The sequence below is a fragment of the Notamacropus eugenii genome, chromosome 4 (assembly GCF_028372415.1).
Source record: "Notamacropus eugenii isolate mMacEug1 chromosome 4, mMacEug1.pri_v2, whole genome shotgun sequence".
In the NCBI taxonomy this organism is placed as follows: domain Eukaryota; kingdom Metazoa; phylum Chordata; class Mammalia; order Diprotodontia; family Macropodidae; genus Notamacropus; species Notamacropus eugenii.
In genome coordinates, this window is record NC_092875.1 from 130,412,505 (window position 1) to 130,428,617 (window position 16,113).

The following is a 16,113-nucleotide window of genomic DNA, read 5'->3' on the forward strand; positions in this document are numbered from 1 at the left end:
CACAATTCAGAGAAGTAGAATCAAAGGGGTTATAGAATGTGAAAGTAAGAACATTTAGTCCAACCCATACATGAACAAGAATTCCTTTAACAACATACCTAAGTGGTTGTCCTTTGTTCCTTCTATTCATCTCCTTAGCTTTGACATAACTAAAATGTCTTCTTTTATAGGAAATGTTTCCCACAACTTCTTAATTTTCATGCCTTCTTTTGACTAATTTTTCCATATTTATCTTTTTATAAAATTGACTTTGTATATATTTGTTTGCATGTTGTTTCTCCCATTAGATTGTAAGCTCCTTGAGAGCAGGGACTGATTTTTGCTTCTTTTTGTATCCTTGAGCATTTAGCACAGTGGTTTGAACTTAGTAGGTACTTAATAAACTGTTTATTAATTGATTATTGATTGATTCACTTCGTGATTAAAGACCTCTAGGGAGAAAGAGTATATACTCTGATGAAGTAGCCCATTCCTCTTTTTGATAGTTTTAATTATAGGGAAGTTGTTTTTGTTTTCACTGTGTCAGTCCTAAATATGTATCTCTGCAATTTCCACTTTGTGTTCCTAGTTTTCTGACCACTGGGACCAAACCCAACAAATTCAGTTCCTTTTCATGTGACAGCCGTTCAAATATATAAATAAACCTATCAGAACTCCACCTTTCCCCATAAATCTATTCTTCTCCAGGTTAAATAGTTTCTTCAATCAACCATCAAATAACATGATTTTGAGCTCCTATACCTTTCTAGCATATAATGACCCCTTTTCCCATTGATGAGCTTTTGCTATAACAGCCATTTTGAGAAAGTGCTAACCTTCATTCTCTGGACTTGCTACCACCACTCTCCTTCTACCTATATACTTTTCAGTTCTCTGTCTCTGTCTCACTCTATCTTGTGTGTGTGTGTGTGTGTGTATGTGTGTATGTCGTCTCTCTCTCTGTCATATGGTAATTATATAGTTATAGACACAAACACATGTTGTCTTCTTATGTAAGTTTCTTGAGGATAGGAACAATCTTTTTCTGTGCTGGTAGTTGTATCCCCAGTACTTAGAATGGGACCCAGAACACTTAATAAATGTTTATTGTAACTTAAAATAGTAATAATAAATGCTTTTTCATTCATCCATCTATCTTGTTGCCCTATGATGGACACTGTCCAGTTCATCAATGACTTCCTATGTATTGCCCAGAATTTAACCCAATTCTTCAGATATGATCTGATCAGGGCAAAGTACAGTGGGGCTATCATCTCCCTAGTACACTATGTAGCCTTAATGGAACCTAGGACCCTATGAATGAAGAAATGAATGAGAATTTACTGAGCATATACTATATACAGAACACTGTTCTAAGTGCTTGGAGATACAAATACAAAAACAAAACTCTCAAAAAGCTCATATTCTAATGTCTATGAAAGGTTTCAGCTTTGAGTGAGATGTAAAGGTTTCAAGATCCTTATGGTGGAACTGCAAGGCAGATAGAAAAGTCCCATGGTCTTTATGGGAGAGGTAAAATAGAAGGTAATGATTCTTGTTTAATGTCTTTTCCACTGATAAAAATCCAGTCAGTTTCTGATGATTAACTATTTGAAAGTTCCAAGTACTGTGGTGGCAAGAATTTTTTTTTTCTGAGTCTTCAATACATGTGACAAAAGTACTACACTAGAGTAAAGTAGGGAAAGCAAAAAGCTAAGTTCTCCCAACTTTCCACTCCAAGTAACTTCAAAATAATTCTTTCAATCAAAGTTTGGAGTGGCAGAGACAGCAAAAGATCAGCCCAAGACAATTTAGCAAGTCAGGAGATATCTATGATACAGGGGGAGAAGCTGAACCAAAGTCCATGTGTCTGAAACACCAATAGTTAGACTAAATGTTTGTATCAGAAGCAGCAACATCTTCAGGAGCTCTCAAATCAGAGATGATAAGGGACTTTGCAACTGGTCAGAAAGAGGTTACAGGTGACCCATAGGTGGTAGCCTATGGATGTAGCCAGACTGTTTGGCAACTCCATTGCCTATAAATATGTCTGGGCCATAGTTCAAGAGCAGAAAGGAATACTTTCAGTAAAGAGGGAGCAAAAGCTATGACAGGTAGCATCCATTGCAATCCTAACGGATCAGGCATCCTTGCTTGGTAAGATCAGATTGAGGACCAGGAAAACAATGACCACAACTCTTCTCAGATCACACTACCTGAAAACTTCCAAACCCCCAGAATTAGCTCTGAAAATAGCGGTATGAACAATCCTGAAACTTGAGACAGTGCTCCTCCTCACCCCCATATAAGAACAGAGCCCAAGTGTAACATAAAGTTCAAAATTTTTTTAAAAAGATAGAAAAATTAGCAAAAAAAAAAAAAAGAACCTGACCATAAAAAGCTACTATGGTGACAGAGAAGGTCAAAACACTAACAGTAGAAGACAAAGGAGTCAAAAGAGCTATAAGTCAAGCCTCAAAGGGAAAAAAATAAATTAGACATGAGCTTAATAAAAATTCTTGGAAAAACTAAAATCAATAAGAGTAGTAGAGGAAAAATAGATAAAGAAATGAGAGCAAAGAAAATTATGAAAAGATAGTAACAGCTTGGTAAGAAAGCACAAAAAATACTGAAGAAAATAATTTTAAAACATAGAATTGACCAAATAAAGAAGTACTAAAATTCATAAATGAAAATAACTCCTTAAGAATCAGAATTAGCCAAATGGAAAAAGAGGTACAAAAGCTCACTGAAGAAAATAACCCTTTAAAAAGAATTACTGGGCAAATTGAAGCTAATGACTCCATGAGACACCAAGAAACCATACAACAAAGAAAAAGAGAATGGAAAAAAATCAGAAGAAAATGTGAAATATCTCTTCAGAAAAACAACAGGCCTAGAAAACAGATCTCCCTTGATATCTCAGAACCAGATGGTAAAATAGAAATGGAAAGTATCCACCCATCACCAACTGAAAGAGATTCTAAATAAAAATTCCCAGGATTATTATAGTGAAATTCCAGAACTCTCAGGTTAAAGAAAAAAATACTTCAAATATCCAGAAAGAAATACATGGAATCACGGTCAGGACCACTCAAGATTTAGCAGCTAACAAGTTAAGGAACAAAAGACTTGAATCGGATATTCCAGAAGGCAAAAGAGCTGAGATTACAACCAAGAATCTCCTAGTCAACAAAGCTGAGTATAATTCTTGAAGGGGAAAATGGATATTTAATGAAAAAGAAGACTTTCAAGCACTCCTGATGAAAAGACTTGAGTTGAATAGAAAAATCTGACTTTCAAATACAAGGCTCAAGAGAAGCATAAAAATGTAAATATGAAAGAAAAATCATAAGGAATTCAATAAAACTGAACTGTTTACCTTTCTATATGGGAAGCTGATACATGTAACTTCTAAGAACTTTATCATTATTAGGGCATTATTATTTAGAAGACTTAATTGCAAAAAAAAAAAAAAGGGCATGAAAATCAGTCAATTATCTTGGGATGAAGTAAAAAAAAAATAGATGGGTGAGAGTGAGGGATGCCTTGGGGGAAGAGGGAAGGGAGAGAAAGAATGGGGAAATTTATCTCACATAAAAGACATGCACAAGGAAAAGTTTTTACAATGGAAGGGGAAATGGTGGGGAGTGGGGGTGGGGCAGACAGTACTAGAACCTCATTCACATCTAACTTGATTCAAAGGGGAAATGTATGTGTGTGTGGTGTGTGTGTGTTGTGTGTGTGTGTGTGTGTGTGTATACATATTCAATGGGTAATAGAAATCTATCTTACCCAAAAATTAGTAGGAGGGGAAGGGGAAAAGAGAAAAGACAAAGTTATAAAAGGGAGGGCAGAAAAAAAGGGGAAAAAATGTTCAGAAGTAAAATAGACTTTAGAAAAGAAACAGGATAAAAAAGTGAGAAAAGAATAAATGGAACAAAATAGTATGGAGAAAAATGCAGTTAGTAATCACAACTGTGAATGTGAAAGGTTGAACTCATCCATAAAATGGAAGGAGATAGCAAAATGGATTAGAAATCAGAATCCAACAATATATTGTTTACAAGAAATACACTTGAAACAGATAGATACGCAGAGTTAAAATGAGAAGCTGCTGCAGAATCTTCAGCTGAAGCAAAAAAAGGCAGGGGTAGCAATTATGGTCTCAGTTAAAGCAAAAGCAGAAACAGGCCTAATTAAAAGGGATAAGCAGGGAAACTACATCTGGCTAAAAAGAATCATTGACAAGGAAGTAATAGCAATACTATAATCTATATGCACCCAAAGGCACAGCAGGTGGACATGAGTTACTTTCCTGTGTGGTGGCTGTGAGGCCCAAGCTAGGAGAAGCAATAGTTAACTGTGAGGTTCTGCCACCTCTGGGGTTCCTGTGCCTATTTGACTACAGATGGTAGTCAGTCACCAGCTTTTGTGACTGATAAGGAAGCCATGACTCCTTTCCACAGTGATTTGTCCTCTCAATGATTGCAGGAGAGATTGAGATAGAAGCAGATCTGATGATTTTTAGGGTTCATTTCTAACCCCAAGCCTATTGTGCTCAGGGTCCTGGAGTGTCTCCTTCAGGTTTTTAGGGGAAATAGTGGCTAAGCTTATGGTAGTATTTTGACTTGCCTAACTCATGCTGCCCGTGCTTCAGTTTCACCCTGAACAGGCCTCAGCTGCTTCAACTACATTGTCCTATGTCACATCATTGACTCATGGTGAGTTTACAGCTCATTGAAATCCCCAAATCTTTTTTCAAATGAACTACTATCCAGTTGTTTCTCCATCTTTATTTGTAACGGTGATTTGTTAACCCAAATATATATGAAACTTTATTTCTATCCCTATGAAAATGCTTTTTATTCAATTTAGCCCAATATTCTAATCTTTTGAGACCTTTCAGAACTCAGTCTATTTTCTGTGTGTTCTCTCTCTGATTCTCCAACTTTTCCATATCTGCAAATGTTATCTGTGCCTTTTCCAAATTATTGATTAAAAATTTTAGAGAATATGGGAGCAAATAGGGATTCCTGGGTCCAAGATCTGCCCCCAAGTTTGCTTTGAAATATTAATGACTACTCTTTAGATTAACTCATTCAATTAGTCTCAAATTCATCTCTATGCACTATCAATCCAGGCCAAGTCTTTCTGGCTTTTTTACAATAGTAAGAACTTTTCTCAGATACTTGCTGAAAACAAGTAATTTCCCCACATGATGTCTTCTTAACATATAATTCTACCTTATACACACAGTTTTAACCATTCTGTTCCTTTCATATATATTCTAATACCCATTCTTGGTGTTAATTGTTAGGCCAAAATTAGCACAAGCAGTAGAGAATTGATCCATACTTCATTGCATCTCAACTTCAGAGGTTGCATTGAGTACACCATCATCTGCAAACAGATAATCATGCACCAACACTCCCTCCACTTTGGACTTGGCTTGTGGTCTTTTCAAATTGAAGAATTTACCATCAGTGCAGTAACTGACCTTGATGTCATGTTCCTCCTCATTGAAGGCATTTGACAACATGGCTGAAAACATCATGCTAAAAAGCACGAGAACAAACACACAGCCTTGTTTCACTCCATTGGTAACTGGGAAGTCACAAGAGCATTGTCCAGGCAAACATGTCATCATGAAAGTGATGTCCAATGCTGATGAACCTCTCTGGGCAACCAAATTTTGACATAATTTTCCATAAGCCCTCCTGACTAACAGTATCAAAGGACTTGGACAGATCTACAAATGTGTACAGACCTCTGTTCTGCTCCTGGCATTTCTCCTGGAGTTGTTGGGCTGCAAACACCATATCGACTGAAGTGAGAAGAACTGGGAGATCATTGTTATAATGATGATCAACTGTGAAAGACTTGGCTACTCTTTTCAATACAATGATCCAAGATAATTCCAAAGGACTCATAATGGAAAAAATGCTTCAGAGGGAGAAGTAATGAACTCTAAGTACAAATCAAAACATAATTTTCTCCTATTTTTGCCTTTTTTGTGATATGGTTAACAGAAATATGCTTTGCATGATTTCACATGTGTAACTGATATTACATTGGTTGCTTTCTCAGTAGGAAGACAGGCATGGAAGAGAGGTAGAGAATCTAGAATTCAAAAAGTTTTTAAAGTATTAAAAATTAATTAATTAAAAATTAAGCAATGCACTGGACACTTTCCCAAACTGGTTTGAAAGGGTACAGAATGTGTAGGCCAGGAGCTGGGTGTGTTGCAAGAGCACATGGCACCTTTTGAGAAGTCATTTCTATATCAGGAGCTGAAGCTGAATGGTAACGCCTTGCTCTCGGTATTGGTGTGCACTGATGAAGGTAAGATGAACCTGGATGATACCTAGGTCCTTAAGATTGAAGACTTCCTGGAACAAGGTCTGTATACCTAGGTCTTCAGGCTGAGTCTGTCCAAGTCCATCCACCATGGGAGAGTGTTGATTTGCCAGAGTCATATTAGGGTCAGGAAGCAGGTAGTGAACATCCTGTTCTTCTTTGTGCAACTAGACTCCCAGAAGCACATTGACTTCTCCGTGCCAGCTTGCCCTATGTTGGAGGCTAGGCAGGCAAAGTCAAGAGAAAGAATTCAAAGAAGAGTCAGGGAAGGGCAGGTGCTAGCAATGGTGAGAAGGAAGATTAAACACAATCGCCACCACTGCCACCCCTATTGAAGTTTATTATACTGAAAGAAAGCTCTTTGGATTCTGAAAAAATCACTACACTGGGTAGGTTGAAATGTTCAGTTATTGTCATTCACCTGGAACCAAAATACTCAGTATTTGAAAGCATATTAAGAGACATCCAGCCCAATTTTGAAGAATTCACCAAATATTTATTAAACTCTTACTGTGTGAGGCATTCTTCTAGCTACTAGAGATATAAAGAGATAAACCATAACAACCACAACACCACTAAGTCTCTTCCTCAAGGGTATTACATTTTAATGAATAAGCATGAATTTTTCTGCATCCTCTCCAGTGTTTGTCCAACTTCTATTTTTACACTACTAATGACAAGGTGACTATTTCTTGATAGCAATGTCTTTAGTCAGTTGAAGAGTTTAGGAAATTTTTCTTCCTATAGAGTCAAAGTATCACCCTAAATTTTCAAAGTATCATAGGATTTAGGACAGGAAGCAATCAACTGGAGATCATGTCATCCTCTAACATCTTCATCTCTAGACAAAAAAATTGAGGCACAGAAATCTGAAGTGACTTCCTCAAAGTCACAAGGGTACTAAGTAGCAGAATAAAGATTTAAATTCAGGTTTTCTGATACCAGATCCAACATTATTCCCATTATATCACACTGCCCTATCCCTACTGATCTTAGTTTCACTCTCTGTAACCAAATAGAATAAGTCTAAATCCTTTTCTGTGTAAAGTGAATCCTTAGCTAGGATCCTATGGAAATATAGAAAAGAAAATGGTGACTTTTAAAGTTCATTCTAACTTGAAGCAGAATATGAGTACAAAAGAATGGAGTGTTAGACCAGAGTCCAACAAGACAGGATCTGAAGAACATGAGTCAGTTTCTGCTGCTCCAGAATCATGGAAGATGATTCATGCATCAAGAAATCAGGTCTGAATGTCTGAGCACAAGGAAGCATAAAAGTGGAAAAAAAAGAGATGAGTTGAGATAACAAATGCAGGGGAATTATTTCCAATATAATTCAGGATATGAGCTCTCCCACTGTTCCAGATGGTCAATTTACTGTAATAGCAAGGACTCCAACATATACAGGAGGACCTGGTGTACAGTTCTTAGATCTGCTTTTCTAGGAGAAAAGTACCTTCTGAGGGGGCCAAAAATTGCCTTAATCAAATGCATATACCAATAGAAAAAACATAAGCAAAGAAATAAAGACCAACAGACAGGCCTTCCAACTGTCTGACCATAAGCAATACATATATCACAGCTCAACAGACAGATCCAACTGTCTGACCATTATATACATACAAAGTTACCAGAGAGAGAAGCACCAACATCTGGGTTTTAAAAGCTGGGGGCTCCTTAGCAGTTTCCCAGAGTCTCATCTGACCAAACAAACACTTCCAATGAGTAAACCCCAAAGTAAAACCTCACCTCAGAGCATATATATATATATATATATATATATATATATATATATATATATATATATATATATATATATATGTATGTATATATATATATATATATATATATATGTGTGTGTGTGTGTGTGTGTGTGTATGTGTGTATATACACACATACACACACACACACACACACTTTTCAGAGGTACAGGGCATGACCCTGGTGACCCAGTGCTTCATTAGAAATTAACAAAAGATATCTGAGGCTTATTAATGAGCAGGGAAGATTTTTTAACTCCTCCCCTCACACACAGTTAACCTACATATATGTGCCCCCAAAATTAAAAGAAAAGCAGCTAAAAAGGGGAGGGGACTCTTTGCAGTAAATTTCTCTGACAAAGGATTCATTTCTAAGATATATTCAAATTTGTAAGATTGACTTGTTCCTCAGCTGATAAATGGCCAAATGATATGAACAAGAAGATTTCAAAGGAAGAAATTTAAGCTATCAATAGCCATATAAAAATGCTTTAAATCACTTAAAATTAGAGAAATAAAATAAAAGTAATTCTGAGCTTCTACTTTATACCCATCAGATTGCAAAGCTGACAAAAATGGGAAAATGACAAAGGCCAGAGTGCATAAGGGAACACATGCACATTAATTCACTGCTGGAGTTGCAAACTGGTCAGTCATTCTGGAAAGTAATTTGGAACTATGCCTAAAAAGCTATTAAACTGTGCATATCCTTTAACCCAGCTTTCCTACTCCTAGGTCTACACCCCAATGTGATAAGAGAAAGAGGAATAAGACCTATATGAACAAAAATATTTATGGTAGCTCTTTTTGAAGTGGCAAAGAATTGGAAACTAAGGGAACACTCATCAATTAGGAAAAGGCTGACAAAATTGCTGTGTATTAATGTGATGGAAGGTTACTGGTGATGGGGATAGTTTCAGAGAAACCTGGGAAAACTTATATGAACTGATGCAGATTAAAACAAGCATAACTAGGAGAAAAGAAAATAGATATAGATACAAATGGATATTTTAAAAATACATATAGAAATATGCAGATATGTATCTACATATTAGCAACAATTTTGTAAATATAAGTAATTTTGAAAAAGGAGTTCTCATCAATGCTATCACCAAACACAATTCCAGAATGAAGAAACATTCTACCTACCTTCTCACAGGGAGATGATGCACTGAGAATGCAGATTGAGGCATTTTGGTTTTTGATATGGACAGTTCTGGAATTTGTTTTCCTTAACAATGATCTTATTTTTCTTACTTTCACAGTGTTGGAGGGGAAAGAGAAGATGCATTATTACTTCAAAAAGAATTAGAAAGAAAATTGTATATTTATTATCTTTTCAGCTAAAAGATATTATTTTGCAGAAGTACCCACTAGTGCCTTCACCATTTGATACTTGGTAAGGTAGGACCCAAACACCATCACCCCTCACAACAAAGTACCTGCCTAGAAAGAACCTTAGGTGAGAATTCAGAAGTCACCTGGAGTTTTCTGTAACTGCAAAGCAATTCTCTCACCAAGATAGGAGAAAAAGTGTTTTTCTAGCTTTTCCTTAAACATTTCCAATTACAGAGAACTTAACTATAACATAAAGCAAAGGTTCTCAGCCTTTTTTTGGGTAATGGACCCCTTTGTCCATTTGCTGAAGCCGATGCACCATTTTGAGAATAATTATTAAAAATATATAAAGCAAAATACTTTGAATTAGAAAGGAGATCAATTATATTGATATATAGTTATCTAAAATATTAAGAAACAAGTTCACAGGTCCCAAACTGTGAATCCTTCTTATATAGTAACCTATTCCATTTATGAGCAGCTGTACTTGTTTGGAAGTTTTTCTTTACATCATGCATAAATCTATGACTGCAACTTGTAGCTGTTATTTAATCCTTATTTCTATTTTTAATTTATTTTTTTTAATTTTCAGTGTTCTACAATCACTACCATATAACTTAGATTTTTTTCCCTTTCTCCCAGTCTTCCCCCTCCCTTTCCCTTCCCTCCCTGAGACAGCATACAATTTTATATAAGTTCTACACATACATTCCTATTAAATCTCCACAGTCATGTTGCTTAGAAGAATTAAAATGAATGGGAGAAATCATATAACAAACCAAACTGTAATAGAAAAAGAAGATGATCTGTTACATTCTGCAACTGAATTCCATAGTTCTTTCTCTGGATGTGGAAGGCATTTTACCTTAAAAGACCACTGGAAATTTTTTAAGTCCTTGTATTGCAATGAAGTTCTAAGTCTATCAGAAAAAAATCCTCACACACTGAGGTTATTGCTGTGTACAAAGTTCTCCTGGTTCTGCTCCTTTCACTCAGTACCAGTTCATATAAGTCTTTTCAGGCTTCTCTGAAGTTTTCCTGTTCATCATTTGTGAAAACGCAATAGTATTCCATTACATTCACATACCATAATTTATTCAGTCATTCCCAAATTGATGAGCATCCCCTTGATTTCCAGTTTTGGACACCACAAAGAGTGCTGCTATAAATATTTCTGCGCATGTGGGATCCTTTCCCATTTTTATGATCTCTTGGGGATACAGTCCTAGAAGAGTATTGCTGGGTCAAAGGGTATGCACATTTTTGTATCCCTTTGGGCATAGTTCCAAATTGCTCTCCAGAATGGTTGGATTAGCTCAAAGCTCCACCAACAATGAATTACTGTTCCAACTCTCCCACAACCTTTCCAGCATTTATCATTTTCTTGTTCTGTCATGTTTGCCAATCTTATATGTGTGATGTGATATCTCAGAGTTGTTTTGATTTGCATCTCTCTAATCAATAGTGATTTAGAGCATTTTTTCATATAACTATAGATATCTTTAATTTCTTCTTCTGAAAACTGTTTATTCATATTCTTTGACCATTTATCAATTGGGGAATGACTTGTATTCTTGTACATTTGACTGAGTTCTCTAAATATTTTAGAAATGAGGCCTTTATCACAGACACTAGTTGCAAAAATTTTTTCCCAGTTTTTTGCTTCATTCTTAATCGTGGTTGCATTGGGTTTGGTTGTGCAAAATCTTTTCAGTTTAATGTAATCAAAATTATCCATTTCACACTTCATAATGCTTTCATTCTCTTGTTTACTCAAAAATTCTTCCCTTCTCCATATATCTGATAAATACACTATCCTTGCTCCACTAATTTGTTTATAGTATCAATCTTTATACCTAGATCATGTACCCATTTGGACTTTACTCTTGTGTACAGTGTCAGGCATTGGTCTATGCCTAGTTTCTGCCACACTGTTATCCTGTTTTTCCAGCAATTTTTGTCGAACAGTGAGTTCTTATCCCAGAACCTGGGGTCTTTGGGTTTATCAAACAGTAGATTGCTATATTCCTTCACTACTGTGTCTTGAGTACCTTGCTTATTCCACTGGTCTACCCTTCTGTTTCTAAGCCAGTACCAAGTGGTTTTGATTTGCACCTTTATAATACAATTTGAGATCTGGCAGAGCTAGGCCACCTTCCCTAGCATTTCTTTTCATTAGTTCCCTTGTTATTCTGGAGCTTTTGTTCTTCCAGATGAATTCTGATATTATTTTTTTCCAGCTCTAGAAAATAATTATCTGATAGTTTGATTGGCAGGGCACTAAATAAGTAAATTGATTTAGGTAGAATTGTCATTTTTATTATATTGGCTCAGCCTACCCACAAGCAACTGATGTTTTTCCACTTACTTGGATCTGACTTAATTTGTGCGAAAAGTATCTTGTAGTTGTGTTCATATAGTCCCTGGATTTGTTTTGGCATGTAGGCTGCCAAATATTTTATAGTGTCTACCCTAGCTTTAAATGGGATTTCTCTTTCTTCCTCTTGCTGTTGAGATAACCTTTGTTTCTACGACAACTTTTAAAATAAGTATTTGAAGACAGTTGCTCATGTCATTCTAGACTCCCAAGTCACCTCTTCTTCAGCATAAATAACTCTTATTCATAGAACAGTTAAATATGGCCTCAGACATTTACTTGCTGTGAGACCCTTAGGAAGTCATTTTACCTGTCTGCCTCAGTTTTCTCAATTGCTAAATGAGGGTAATAATAGCACCTGCCTTCCAATGTTGGTGTGATCATCAAATGAGACAGTATTTGTAAAGTACATAACATAGAACCTGGCATATAATAGGCATTTAACTGATACTTGTTCACTTCCCATACACATTGATTTGTGCTATGAAATTGTCAGTTACAACTTGCTAAAGAAAAAGAAGTTCACCCAAACTGGTTTAGTGGTTCTTGAACAGTCAGGGACAGAGGTGCCATGGAGAGCTCAGTATTTTGTTACTTTTTGGTCAGCACTCCATCTACAGAGTGCTGATGCTGCTTCATGAGTTTAAATGACTAAACAAATTTGTATTGGATATCTGTATCTCAGAAGTCCTCCATGAAAAAAATCCTCTGAACTGGTAGGGTAATCCAGATGTGCCAAAGGGATCCATTCCCTTAGTTGATTGCACTATCTCTTGCCCAGTTCAAGAGAAAGGGCACTATCTCCTTGGCATTTAGTATATTGGCATGATCTTGGTGAGGTCTAATGATTAGTTTGAACTTGTAAAAGAGCCAGCCTATAAATCATGTCCTTAGGTTATTGAAGGAAATAATTAGAGCTAATGATTACTTTCCAGTCATTCAAGACAGCCCACTGATCAAGTAAAAATATCCTTAGTAAATGTAGAAACATCAAAATGAGGAGGAACTTGTCAGATTTGAGGTAGAGTTTCAAAATGTCTAACTACTCAGGCTTGTACTGGATAGGTATCCCATGTAATAGGAACCAAAAAAAATCATGTCCTTTGGAATAAGTTATATACAAGACTGGCTGAGGATCTTCTCTTACCGTACCAATCATAGGTCTGAAAAGTTGTTAGACATTCTCCTTCTCCCTGATGTTTACACCTATAAAGTTCACCCTTTGGGGAACTCAAGTTCTATGAGTCAAAACAGGTATCCACGCAATCTAGTGCCTAAAGGGAAGGAGGTAGTTTCACTACCCTGGGTCCTCTATGTCCCCCTTAGTTCTTTTTGAGGATCTTTCTACTTCTGAGTAGGGCAGCTGGTACAGCAGTGTATTCTTATCCAAAGTATCAGCAACTCCCTTTTATCCTTTCGTCTGGCCAATTCTTCCTGAATAAAAAAACCTCACCTAATTGTGTTGGCTTTTCTGGGTAATCCAATAAATAGAATGTCAGCTGCATCCCCATGGGATATGTGGGTTAGATACAAATTCAGGCATCAGTCAAGGGATCACATACATGGAAAACACAGGTCAAGCTGGTTGCCTCTACTAAGCTTCTTTTAACTCAATTTAAGACTGTGATGGCTTTGAGCTTTTCTTCATTGACTGTTTTCTAGTTATTTCTCCTTTTTTAAACTTCTAAAGTTAGTTTTAGAAGTCAAATGAGATATTATATTATAAAAATAATTCCTGAAAGATTTTGCCTCTCATTCCAGCTATTGAGATCTTTTAGAATTCCATTCCCTTATTGTTCTTCAGTAATATTTCATTTTTTCCCAACTACAGGTCAAAACATTCTTTAGCATTCATTTCACAAGATTTTCAGTTACAAAATTTTCCTTTCTTCCCTAATTCCCTTCTCCTCTTCCAAAAATGGTAGGCAATTTGATATAAATTTTACATGTGCTATCATGTAAAACCCATTTCCATATTAGTTGCAGTTGTGAAAAAAGAAACTGATCAAAAGGAAAAAAAGAACACAAAAATGAAAAAATATATATCCTTCAATCTGCTTCAGATTCCATCCTTTCTTTATCTAGATGTGGATAGCACTTTCCTTCATGAGTTCTTTGTACTTCTCTTGGATGATTGTGTTGCTGAGATGAGCTAAGTCATTCATGGTTGATCATCACACAATGTAGCTGATACTGTATATAATGTTTTCCTGGTTATGCTTATTTCATTTTGCATCAGTTCATACAAATACTTGCAGGTTTTTCTGAAATCTGCCTTTTCATCTTTTATTATTGAACAGCAGTATTCATTACATCTACATACCACAGCTTGTTCAGTCATTCCCCAATTGATGGGCATTCCTTCAGTTTCTAACATTTTGCCACCATGAAAAGTGCTGCTATCAATACTTTTGCACATGGAGGTCCTTTTCCCCTTTCTAAGATCTCTTTGGGACACAGACCTGGGAGTGGTATATCACTGGGTCAAAGGGTATGCAGTTTTATAGCTCTTTGGGTATAGTTCCAAATTGCTCTCCAGAATGGTTGGATCAATTCAGAACTCCACCAACAGTGCATCAGTGTCCCAATTTTTCCACATTCTCTCCAACATTTATCATTTTTTGTCATATTAATCAATTGGATAGATGTGAGTTGGTACTCAGAGTTGTTTTAATTTGTATTTCTCTAATCAAAAGTGATTTAGAGCACTTCTTCAAATGCCTATACATAACTTTGATTTCTTCATCTGAAAACTGTTCATATCCTTTGACCATTTATCACCTGAGGAGTGGTTTGGATTTTTATAAATTTCACTTAGTTCTCCATATATTTGAGAAATGAGGCCTTTATCAGAGACACTTGCTATAAAGATTGCTTCTCAGCTTTCTACTTTTCTTCTAATCTTGGTAGTATTGGTTTTGCTTTTGAGAAAGCTTTTTAATTTAATGTAATCAAAATTATCTACTTTATATTTTGTAATGCTCTCCATATTTTCTTTGGTTAAGAACCTGTAACTTACTTAACTTATCCTTTAAGAATTTGAATACAATGCCACTTGGTCCATATATGTTTAGTATGGATATTGGATATAGTTTCCTTTCTTTTTTATTTTAATTAAATCTATTTTTGCTTTTGCCTTGTCTGAGATCAGGATTTCTTCCCCTACTTTTCTTTTCTTTTCTTTTTAAAAAAGCACAATAGATTCTGCTCCAGTCCTTTCCCTTTTCTCTGTATGTGTCTCTCTGCTCTGACTTTCCCCGCCTCTACTATCTGCTTCCATTTGATGGGAAAGTTCATCCCATTCATATTCATAGTTATGATTGTCAAGTCCTACGTAATCCTGATTGTGGCTCGCTGATATTTTGATTGTTTCTTTCTGGCTACCTGCAGTAATTTTTTCTTGACCTGATAGTTCTCTAATTTGGCTAAAATGTTCCTTGGAGTTTTTATTTTGGTATATCTTTTCTGAGTTGATTGATGGATTGCTTCAATGTCTATTTTGCCCTCTTTTTACAGGATATCACTTTTCTTTGATAATTCCTTGAAAGATGCTGTCCACGTCCTCCTTTTGATTATGGCTTTCAGGTAGTGCAATTATTCTAACAGTCTCTCCTGGACCTGTTTTCCAAGTCAGTTGCTTTTCCAATGGCATATTCTACATTTTTCTATTTTTTTCATTCTTCAGAACTTGTTTGATTCTTGATGTGACATAGAGTCATTAGTTTCCATTTGCTCAATTCTGACTTTTAAGAAGTTGTTTTCCTCAGTTATCTTTTATATTTCCTTTTCCACTTGGCTGATTACACTTTTTAAGCAGCTGTTTCCTTTTCCCAAGATGCTGATTCTTTTTTTCATAATTCTCTTGCATCATTCTCATTTCTCTATTTTTTTCTTCTCTCTTGTATGACTCTTAAGCTCCTTTCTGACCTCTTGCATTAATTATTTCTGGGCCTGAGACCACTTCCTGTTTTTCTTGGGGTTTGCCTATAGGTGTTTTAACATGGTTGTCCTCTTCTGAGTTTGTGTCTTGATCTTCCCTGTCACCATAGGAACTTTCTATGGTCAGATTCATTTTTGTTGCTTTTTTGCTCATCTTTTTTGACCTTTTCTTTTCTTTTAAATTTGACCTCTGCTACTGTGATGGAAGGAACACTGTCTCAGTCTTCTTGTACCAGGGACTTCCATGGCTGTTTACCTGGTACTGACTGATATTGCACTTAGGAGATAGGATGGGGTTTGACTGGCACTACTGGAAGCTATAGAGTTCTGGCCACTTACCTGGTGCTGAGTCAGTGTTCT